We start from the raw sequence: 12,030 nt of genomic DNA, 5'->3' as shown, positions 1-12,030 counted from the left end.
TTATGCTTATCTCATCTGCTAATATCAGCGCACTGATTTCACTTTGACAGTTTAATTTAAGTGCGATTGTATGGTTTGTCTTCTTCTTCTTCTTCTTCTTCTTCTTCTTCTTCTTCTTATTAGCATCATCTTCTTCCTCATAGAGTTCTTCGGTGCAACGCTGTGGAGATTTGCTTCTAGTCTTAATTGACTATGAACCCTCCCCATTTTCACACATTACTACGTTGTAAAAAAAAGAAACCCAAGTTCATAAAACTCAAGAGGTATGTGTGCATTATACACGGAAAGCACATTTCATACTGACTTCAGAGGACAGAGCGCCAATAGGACACATGGCTCAAGCCATTTCTCTTTCACGTTTGATCATGATTACTGTCATCCTATTCAAAATAAATACAGTAATAATAATGTGATGTGTTGAATAGGCCTACTTGAGAACGAAATTTTGTCATGGTGTTTATCCTTAAACTGACATAAAAGATTAGTCTACATTAATGTGTGAAGTTATAGCCTAGTGTTGGGCGTTAAGTCTTCATTTCGTTTTTACATAAAAATGCTTTAAACATTACAAACCAATAGAAAAAGTTGCTACGAAAAACAATTACAAATTAAGTCGCTCATTTACTTTACTCAATACATTATTAATTTATGTTATGAATTGTTTACAGCTACATTTTGGGGTGAATAATAGTTAACTGCTCGTAAATAATAATAATAATAATAATATTAATAATAAAAAAGCGAAATGGTACTATTTCCATTACTTTTTGCAGGCTGCACCTGTAAATCTATATTCGGGACGCAATGTGAAGGGAAGAAGTTTGGAGTGGGTATCCATCATTGTGCAGTCAGAGTGACTCAAATGTGCACTGAGAAAGAACAGATTCTGCTGCAGCTCCAGCTCTCTCCTTTATGGCTTCATCGAGGATATTGAGTAAGAATGTCAAGAGTGGCTTGTCTAAAACATTTATCACCAAATATGAAGACTAGACTACAAGATCATTCCGTAATCACCGATAATGCCATGCACAGACGGCCAATTAGGCGACAAACATTAGATTAAAACAAACAAATAAAAAAAAAGTGTTTAAAGGGCTAAAAACTAACATAGGCAACATTCATTTTCATACAAAAATTTTAACATATCGTATCGTGAGAATTAAATGAAAATAATTAAATCAAGACACTGTAAAAACTTTCTTTCCTTTTCTTTTTCTTTCTTTCTTTTTTTTCTTTACCTTTTTTTACAAATTGATTTTAAAATAATTGTATTGTTTTCAGGAATGTGCAATGTGCGCGTGCATTTTTTAAAAAGGTAGAACAAAAAAGACCAAAACCAGGACAAATGAAAATATAATAACAGCACATTATCGAAAATTATGTAAATAACATTATTGCATTTTATATGTATTTGGTTTCGGATAGTCCGTAAATTTGGGTAGAAAAAAAAAACACATATATTCATAAATCCCGTGTCTTGGAAAGTAATCTTCTCTTTATTTAAATATATTGCACGCTTTGTACTGTATAACTTTTAAAATAACCTGCACTGATAACAATTATTCATTTTACAAAATTGATATTAAAACATTTTCTCAAATTTCGAAGCTTTAATCGAGCGCTATAACTATTTATTTTAATATTTATTAATTATGAATAGAAAATGTTAACGTAGAAACAGAAAATAACATTCACTTGGTGCTTAATGAGTAGAAAAAATGCATTTACAATTAGATTTTATACCGTTACAATTAAAATGACACCAACGCTCCCTCATAAATAGTCGACTGTCCTCTTGCATCAGATTTATGATTTTACGTTAAATTTAATTTTCTAATTTATTGGAAAACCTTATATAATACCTTATACATATATTGTTGCTTTCAGTATTGTATCGGTGTAAATATTGTTTTGAAATATGGCCGTAAACAAAAGCAGTTTCAAGCGCATGCATTCATGCAGTAATGGATCACTGAGGATGTTCACGGCTAAGCGTTCACCAGTAGCATTTAACCCTTTAAACCACTAGGTGGAGATAAAAAACCCTTCAACCGTGTGGTTTAGTGGAAGGCTTTCAAGCGCCGTCTTTAACATCCCTTTAGGTTCAAAATAAAAGCAGGTCACCATAAAACCACATGCATGTGAATGACACTGAAAGAGAAAAATAAAATTGGATGTTATGCAGTCATACACCCTTAAACTGTAAGCTCATGTCAATCTCAATGATCCAGAAACATTCATTTTCTATCACATCATGCAATAAAGATTATGACAGAGCCCGAGAAGCCCCCAAAGTGTACTCTTTCACTTCCCCTCACAGCTCCCTCTGTATGTCTTTTCCAACCAGACTTGTATACTTACAGGAAAAAACTGTCCCAAAGAAACTCTCTTAATAACCCAGACCTTTAAGGGTGTTCTGCGAGTGGGTTAGACTTGAGAAGAACCCAGGTGGCCACATGAAGGCTGTGTTCCCCCGCCTCTTTAAACTGTACAATGTACAACTGCCAAGCGAAAAAAAAAAAAAAAAGTTAATAAAAATTCAAAAAGGAAATGAAGAGATGGCAACAATCCATTGAATGCTAACCTAAGCATTCTTTATTTTTACAGTATAAACCACCTTAATGTATCTATGGTTGGCTCTCAGAATCCTGTGTCTCAATCCACACACCAGTGTGTGTGAATAACTAGCTAAATTATGAAGATCCAACCCTGAGTGTATCTCAGTACTGACCAAACCCCTATATTATAAACAGGCAGATAAATCTCATAGTAATCAAGCTGTGCTCAGCATCAATCACGTTTCTCATTCCACTGGCCACAGTTTTATAGCTGCTTCAGACACTAGCTGCTGAAAAGTTAAAAGTGAATCCCTGTACCTGGATTATGTTGCCTTTTGATGTTTTTCTCACAGACATCCCTGCAAAAGACGTACACACACACACACACACACACACACAGAGTCAAAAAGGCCCCTTCTGCCATCTAAAGGCCAAGGAACAAGGAAGACCACCAACAGCCACAGCAGAGACTGTTAGGCTTTTATGGGCCTTGACCGCCTATAGTGGCTTAGAATGCATCGGATTCAGTTTTTTTGGGGTTGGGGGGATCAGTTGAGTCAGGTATAATATGGCCTCCAAAGCCCTGAAGGAAAACGGTGAGTTGTAAATCCGGGAGTCCATGAGGCTTTTTTATGGCGCACTGTGATACGAATGAGACTCGGGTCAACTTTCAATTCAGACTAAAATAAAACAAACAGAGGCTAAACATGCTTAAAGGCACCGCAGCTTTTGTTTCAGGTCTCATTCGAGACAAAAGCATCAAAGAGGACAAGGAACTCATTGTGCGACGTCCTTTGAGACAATTGAATTGCGTTCGATGGCCAGGATCTAGTGACAGACGAGTGATTTCATGGAAAAACAGAGGGAAAACAAGAAGGCGTAGAGCAGGGAAGCAGCAAAACTGCCCTTTTGAAATGGGGGAGGAGTGATAGAAAAAGGAAAAGAACAAATGACAAATAGAGAGGAGATAAACCACACTCCCTACTGACACACATCCAGGTCACTGCCTCCACAACAGTATCCCCTGTGCCATGGGTCTTTCCTCCAGCATGGCGTTGTTTGATACAGAGACCAGGCCTCTGAAGCAACAGGGTGCCGACCCAATCACTGGCTTCGCCCATCCCCTTGGGTTACTTTTGGCATTCACTGAAAAAAAACAGATGGCGGCTTGCATTTACCAGCCCGGCTACAATGAACGTGAGGAATCTGTTATGTTTTCCAGCCTGTGATTGTGCTCAAGGCAAAGCTCCGAACACAACAGGAAAATGTTGTACAAGCAGGATTCTTATGAGGGTTTCCAAAAGACTACATCTCCCAGAGGTCTTTGCGAGTCTGTAAAGCACCACTGAGTAACAGTGCTGTTGAAAGCTTTGGAGGAGACGCCAATGCTAAGCAGAGCTGCTCAAAAGGGTGTTAGCACCTGGGTGGTAAGGCAACTTTCCCATGTCATAACAGCTCTGGCAGTTTCTGTCACACCGATTACATAGCTGTTAAAATACTTGAAATGCACTGCATTAAACGGCATCAGATTTATTACTCTCAGCGATAACGCAACCTCTGCGTTCGTCAATATGCCCTTCGTGACACTTTGACTGACAGGTCCAAGTATGTGCTGTCAATGCGGAACAATAGCCATGCTTTATTCAAAGAGCCACTAAAAAGATGTTTGTCTGAGAGGATGACATTGACCCAGACACCTCTCTAGACACTTGAAGGTGATACCATGTTCACTTCAAATTTGCCTAAACCCTTGAGGAAATCAATAGTGAAGGAGAATATGCAGAATAAAACTACAAATGCAAAAAGTCATTAGCATGACTCATGGGAAGCCATGTGGTCTTAATGACAAAGCCTCTCTCTGTAATGACCTTAGTTAATGGCTGCATTGCTAAGGGGCCCCATGTCTGCGAGACACAGACAGGCATGAGATGACAATAAGAGAGGCCCAAGCAACTAATCAACCACTAAGAGTGATACGTTCTTAAAATAGACATGTTAAAGAGAAGCTTCAGAAAGCAAGATGGTTATGAAATCATTTCATCAACTTGACTCACAAAATTCTAATTCCATTCTAATTTGTTTTGATGTGCTTAACATAACGTATACACAAAACTGTAATAGTATATTTGAAAAACCATCAGTAATTCAAATTAATGCATAAAATGTAAAGACGGACAACCATTCAGTGAGTGGAAAAAGGGAAACGTAAACCCCTAATTCCTACCAAACAAGCTGTTTCTCACTTTTGGTTTATGGTCAGCACCACACACACACACTCAGGGTAAGGCTTCACACCTCATTAGCTGAAATAAAACCCATCCAAGCATTAGAACAAGTGAGGCCAGGACATTTTTACCTGCCTTTGGAATAATAAAGCTAGTATGTTTTGTGTATTACAAATTTATGTCCCAGCTTTGACTTTTAAAGCTTAAAACCTAATTAATGTTTGTATTTAAATGGATAGTTCACCCCAAAATGGTAATTTTATAATAATGTAATTTTCCATTACACAGAAAATTATTTATAGTGGAAAAGCATATTTAGATTATTAAAATATTCTTCACACTAAAGTACTTTTAAGAACTGTTCAATGAAAAGTTCTTGGGGAACAAAAATTGATTTCTATGGTATCATTGCAAAAAAAAAAAAAAACTGGAACCAATTGCAGGCTATGTTTTAAATAAACTACATATAATGAAAATTAAAGTTTTCCCACATAATTTTGGTTATTGGTTTTGCTGCATAGACAGTATTCCAACATTTGCACTTATAAGAAACTTAAAACATAAAAAAGCATGGAAACAGGAATGAATCTGATTAGACCCAGAACAAAATTAATCTCGCTATTTTATTTTTCCTTTATCGTTGTGTGGTGTGTATGCTTTATGGGAAGGTTCTTTGGGGAATGGTTCTTCTATGGCATCACTGCAAACCCACCTTTTCTAAAAATAAAATTACATTTCTATTCCTGTTTTTATGCTTTATATTTCAAAAGAAACTAAAGTAAAAAATTAGCAAAAGTCACACAAATAAACAATAAAATATTACTGAATATTCCTAAAATACTATTATGTAGGCATAAGTGATATATCTATTTACTGGCAATCATGATATGCAAAGAGTCAATGGTTGCACTTTATTTTACAGTACGTGTACTAACAGGTACTTATAGTGTAATTACAGTGAATTTATCTAAGAAAGTTCTGGTAATACAAGGTAACTACATGGGGTAGGGTTAGGTTTAGGAGTAGGTTCAGGGTTAGTACCTAGTTATTACATAGTTATTGTAATTACTATAATAAGTGCATATTATGGACATGAGGAACAGGACTGTAAAATAAAGTGCTACCGTGTCAATTATAAATGTACTTCATGCTCTTTTTGTGTATGTACCAATTAAGAGACGTCCCTGTCTCACTGTGGGATAATTTCTCATGGAAAACTGACTCATTAGGCCAACAACTGAAACAATCTAGTTATCACATTTTTCCGTTATCGCTGTTTGGTGTGTATGTAAGCAGTTATGTTGGATTTCCTGTGGCTGCATGGCTTCTCCATTTTAACTGTACTTTTGCTAAGTGGGACAAAGGCAAATTAATTTTTTTTTATTATTCTTTCCTGTTCGACATTTCACATCATTTGAATATTCTGCATTTTTTACAGCTCTGAATAGAGAGATTTACAGCTGCGTGTTACTCTGGGTTACATAGCCTTTCTTATTGCAGGGTGAAAGGTCAGTGATAATGTGTATGGGACGAAGCAGAGATGAAACACTAAAGCTCGGTTATCTCTGCAGCCCGTTTCCCACAGTAGATATGTCACGGGGGCCTCTTTTTCCTTACCTTCCCTGACCCCTACACTGATGTGCGCGCCTGGATGGTTTTGTCATTTGTTGTGCTTAACATTATAGACATCGTTCACCACCAGGATAGGGCCAATCTTCGCTCTGTGCAGAAATGGCTCCTGCTGGAAAGTCTCTGATAAGTGCTGATGATGTTGGAATGGTGTCCATGCTGCAAAACTGATGAATGAAATTATGGGAAATAATTAATTTATTTATTATTTTATATCATATTATGTTCTGCTAAGACTGATTATTTTGTAACAATAATAGTAATTTAGATTTTGTTTTCATTCTTTTTACACTGACTTAAAATAATATAGGCACAATAAATAATACTGAAGCACTGATAAAAACACAAAGTAGATATGGACTTTTCAGAAATGTAATAAATCAACTTGATCTCTGCAAAAACACAATGTAGAATACATTAAAATAAACACAGAAAGAACATGCTCATGTTAATGTTAAAATTCATTGCTTTTAACTTTTAAATGTTTACTTAAATGAAGATTAAATCTGTCGTATTATATATGAATTAATGTGATAAAAAATGCATATGCTTGTAAATGACTTTATTTTTTGCATTCAGTTGTTTTTAGAGAATCGACATTAATAAAATTAACAATACCCTCTATGGAGTGTTTTTTTTTTTTTTTTTTTACCCATTGCCTTTAGAAAACCATCACTATATGCGATGCAAACCTTCCCCCACTGCAGAGCATTTCAGGTAACATGTGGAAGCTAATGAGTCCAGACCACATTAAGTGCATGCTGCATAGGTGCTGTACAGGGATTGAACAGATAAGAAAAAGAGATAGGAAGTACCTCATACAGTGCTCTCTTCTTTCTGAACGAGCCGTTCTCTTTGATTAGTCAAATGAGCGGAGCGTCTGGTTGTGGATGTTAACGTGATTAGGCTTTTGCGCTGATGCCTTTATGCCACATACCCTAAAACCAGAGGCTTTAGTGGCACTGAAGGCCAGCTGGTAGATAGGTGGCTGGACTTCGGACAGCAGGCTGGGCTGGGGACAGCTGTGGATGGAAATAAGAGGCTCTTAATGGGCCGTAACTGGGCCACCCATTGCTCGTATGCCTATGAGTAACACTGAACAGGTTACCGTCTAATTGAATTCTCACGGGTAATAATGCAGAAATAATTATTAAGTGTGTTAACTGAATTCAGACATAAAATGATCAACACATTAAAGCGATAGTTCACCAAAAAAATGCTAATTTTGTCATCATTTATCTATCCTCATCTCATTCCAAACTCATATGAGTTTCCTTCTTTTGTGGAACATTAAAAATAAGATATTTTGAAGAAAGTTGGTAATCAAACAATTTTGTTGACCATTGACTTCCACTGTATGGACAAAAATACAGGATGAGTAAATGATCAAAATAATTGTAATTTTGGGGTGTAATGTTACTTTAATTAAAACATTAACATTTTAACAACAAGTTCTCTGCCAGAAACCATATAATAACTAGCAAAGAAAATTCAACACTAATTACAGGTTAGTATTTTATTATATTTACTGAACAAAATGAGATTTCTTCTATCAATATGGCCACAATTTTATAATATTTAATAATTATTTAAAATGTGTAATTCTGTAATGGCTACACAATAATGAGGAAAAATAAATAAATTGGTTAATAAGTAGTCATTTTGATTATAGAGCAAGATTTCTACATTTTCATTGTTTCATTCTTTGCTTTTTTTAAAATATTAAAGCACAGCTCTCAAACACCTTATGATTATATTAATCATTAATGATATATCACTTCTTGGCCATGTTCATAGGTGAACATATACAATGTAATAACTTACTGTGTTAATATTAAAGTAGACATGACTTCAATTATTATTATTTTTTTGATTACATCAAATGTTTAAATGGTTCACTGCATCAACACAAATCTATCAGAAAATATAATATATATATATATAATGTAATTTAAACACACACAAATTTTAACAAACATCTGCAAAGCCTCTAGATTACTCAAGATAATAAGTTCAATATATGACTAAAAGAAAAAAAAAACACTAAATTAATATTAATATAAGTGATTATATAATACAAATCTTATACCTACAGCCTCAATGATTAATTTTATCACTGCACTATATAAAATATAGATAGTATTATTATCATAATAAATATAAGCAATTTCCATGATTTAAAAAAAGAGAGAGAGGGAGAGAGAGAGAGAGAGAGAACACTGGAGTTAGCAATGCTGTGGTATCTGTGGGAAAAATATGCAATCACTGAAAACCTTGGAAACTGTTTCTAGGCTCCATGTTTCCATGTGTAAAGCATAGCAGTTCTACACAATGGCCGCTCTGGTTTCTGCAGCTCTGAAGGCCTTTTGTACAGCTCTGTGTGTGTGGGCACACAAGCATCGGGCACACCCTAATAACACTGTCCGCACTGCAATCGTCTTCAGAGCAGTTCGTGCAGTCACAAGCAATTAGGAGAATCATCTCTCTGTAACACAAAGGTTAGCAGCATGCCAGCTTTCATCTCCACTGTCCCTCTCAGTCTGCGGGTGGCACTGTCAAAGACCGCCATTATCCAGCCTCGCAACTGCTGAGCCAGAAATAAATGATATTGTTGAGTCGAAAAGTCTTGCATGCCGACTGCCAGAAAGCCATTGAGGATTTCCCTAACTGCTGTGTGGGAAGCATTTCTTCATCTTTAAATAAATACATTTAGCTCTGACCCAGTGTTTAAGTGACCACTGATAAGTAGCCGAGCGTGTATGTTTTGGTCAGTATGAGTGCCCTCTTCCACTAGCAGCATGATACAGTATGTGAGAGGGCAACATGAGGAGCAAAAGGGAAGCAGGAAGTTATAAATCAGAGAAACTGCCCGACTGATTGCCCTCGCTAAATCAAATCAGCGAGCAAATGCTTGAATTCTCTCCCTGTCACCCTAACCCGATTTCAAAACTGGCTCCGCGAAACAACAGACCAGTGAATGAAGCCTCGGGACTGAGAGAGGATGTCCAAAGCCAGTCCAACAAACACACGCTCGCAAAATCAAACCCTGGCCAGGCAACCGCTGACACTCACCAGATACCCAGCAGCCCCGGTGCTAATCCGTTTAGCCTCGGCCCCACTGTGGTTCTGCATATAGCCATTGGCTTTTGTTTTGGCTTTATGAAAAGAAGAGCTAACCGAATTTTGGGATGGGTAATTGATGCCAGCGTGTATGGTTGTTCTTGGAACAGGAGAGGGAGAGTTGATAACATGGTTATATTGTATACGCAACGATTAATCGTAATGTGAAACAGACATAGTGTCTTAGCTGACTTTGTTATTTGTCCATTCCGCTTGGTTTGATGTGGTCTGCCTGTGATTTATTGAATCAATGGCATAATGTTGCTTTTACCAATCTCATAATGTTTTTTTTTTTTTTTTTTCATTCAAATCCTTCATTTGGCTAATACAATAGCAATCCATGCCTTTGTACTTAAAATTCTGCTTCATTTACTTTTTACCATTTACTGTGTTTCTTGACTTTTAAGAGGAGGCAAAAGTTCCACATTTCCAGACTCCTCTCATTCTGTGAATATGTGCTTTTAAAAGTTTGCAATTATCAGTAGTTTTGGGAGAGCTAGGTTTCTTATCCATATCTTAGTCAAAAGAGGGATCAGAGGTCAGAGTTCACCTTGTAGTTCCTAAAAGTGATGATAGGCTCAGCAAGGCTCTGATAAGAAGGAGCCACCAAGCTCTGCGTATTCTGGAACCATCAGTCCAGAGATAAAGAAAATTTGCACTCTAAAATACCGATTTTTTTTTTTTTTTTTTTATGCTTTGATTGACATTTGAAATGTATTTTTTCGTTCTTATAATCTTAAAAATAAAAATGTAAACATACTGTATTTAACTGTGCATTGCAAACCATCAACCATCAAAAGGTTAATATATTTTGAATGTCAAATCTCTTATTGTTTATTGATCTTATTATCAGAGTTATTATAATTTTGTGTTGTCGTTTTTGCTTCATGTAAGTCATTAGATGAACTGTTTCTGTTTCCAGAAAGCTGCTGATTAAACTGCGCGTTTGGTCTGGATTGTGTATTACGTGTCATGAAGACAAACAGGAAACAAGGTTCACAGAATGAAGACAGATTTTTATTTTTTATTTTTTTGGTGGTGTCTGGGGGGTGGGGGGCTAGTTCTCAAGGAAAAAAAAGAAGAAAAAACACGATACTACTAGACTGCAAATAATAACAAGTAATAAAATACTTTTATTAATAGTACTACTATTGTCTTGTACTAATGCTCTTTTATTGCAGCTTGTTTGCTTAATTTGTGATCCTGGAACACAAAACCAGTCATAAGGGTCAATTTTGTGAAATTGAGATTTATATATCATCTGAAAGCTGAATAATTAATATTTACATTCACATTTGGCATGTTAGGATAGGACTATATCTGGCTGAGATACAACTATTTGAAAATATGGAATCTGAGGGTGCCAAAAAAAAAATCTAAATACTGAGAAAATTGCCTTTAAATGAAGTTCTTAGCAATGCATATTACTAATAAAAATAAAAATAAATCAGTTTTTATATATTTATGGTAGGAAATGTACATATTATCTTCATGGAACATGATCTTTACTTAATATCCTTATGATTTTTGGCATAAAAGAAAAATTGATCATTTTGACCCACGTTGGCTATTGCTACCAATATGCCTGTGCTACTTATGGGTAGGAAACAGTAGCTCCTTGTTGAGAGAAAAAAAAAAAAAAAGGAAAAGGAGTTGTGTGCAAACTGTTTGCTACCGTTAATGGAACAACACCTTAGTCCATTCACAATGTCTCCAATAAATGTTTTGAGTCCAATATAAATATGGAAATGGTCTGTAGATCAACAAGCAAGGTAACTAAGGAAATATTTACATTTGGATGGCTATAATAGGGAGAGAGGCAAAGTGCCAGCAAAGCCACAAGTGGTCAGTTAGCTGTCAGCTCTGCCAGGTATAATGTCTCTGCCCAAAGATACTGCAGAGTAGAAATTTTCCAACAGTGTGGACAGCAGATCTGAGTAATCCATGGAAACATTTGCTTTGAGATATTCTACACCATGGCAGATCATAAGAGCTTGTAACAAATTATGTTTAACTTTAGTTAAGGCAATAAGTCTTATGAATACTTTTGTTTACATCTCTTTTTATATTTCTGTACGCCAATGTACTGCGGTTTCAAACACTGTATTATAATGTCAAATTTATAGAACTGTGCAAAATTATCATTTGCAAATATATGTATTCTGATTTTGTGAAAATTATAAGGTATACCATTTATACAAGTTATATATTTATTTGATATTCATTGTTAAATTCTGTGGTTGTTTAATCGAATAATATTATTGTTGTGTATATTGTGTGGGCACGGACCATAAGGTTTAAAAATGTATAATCTATGAAATAATGCAAAAGTTGTTGGAAATACGAATGTTCTTACTTTGAGAACATTAAATACAGTATATAATATTGAGATAATATAAATAGAAATACACAACACACACTTTTATATTAGGGAAAGTTCTGTCTTCATATTATTTTTGACCCCAAAATGATCCCCAAAAATAAAGTTAAGCAATGTC

General features: G+C 35.6%; 1 long non-coding RNA gene across 1 annotated transcript in view; it reads right to left on the bottom strand.

Moving 5' to 3' along the window:
• Positions 1-7,248: 7,248 nt before the first annotated feature.
• The window catches only part of LOC127948545 (uncharacterized), an 81,279-nt gene continuing 76,497 nt past the window's right edge, over positions 7,249-12,030 (bottom strand). Inside the window, exon 3 of the long non-coding RNA XR_008152109.1 lies at positions 7,249-7,434. This is a non-coding gene — a long non-coding RNA (uncharacterized LOC127948545). The remainder of the gene's footprint in view (positions 7,435-12,030) is intronic.

This window comes from Carassius gibelio, chromosome B1 (assembly GCF_023724105.1).
Source record: "Carassius gibelio isolate Cgi1373 ecotype wild population from Czech Republic chromosome B1, carGib1.2-hapl.c, whole genome shotgun sequence".
Taxonomy (NCBI): Eukaryota; Metazoa; Chordata; class Actinopteri; order Cypriniformes; family Cyprinidae; genus Carassius; species Carassius gibelio.
Note: the sequence above shows the minus strand (reverse complement) of the source record. Positions and strands in the feature narration are given on the sequence as shown.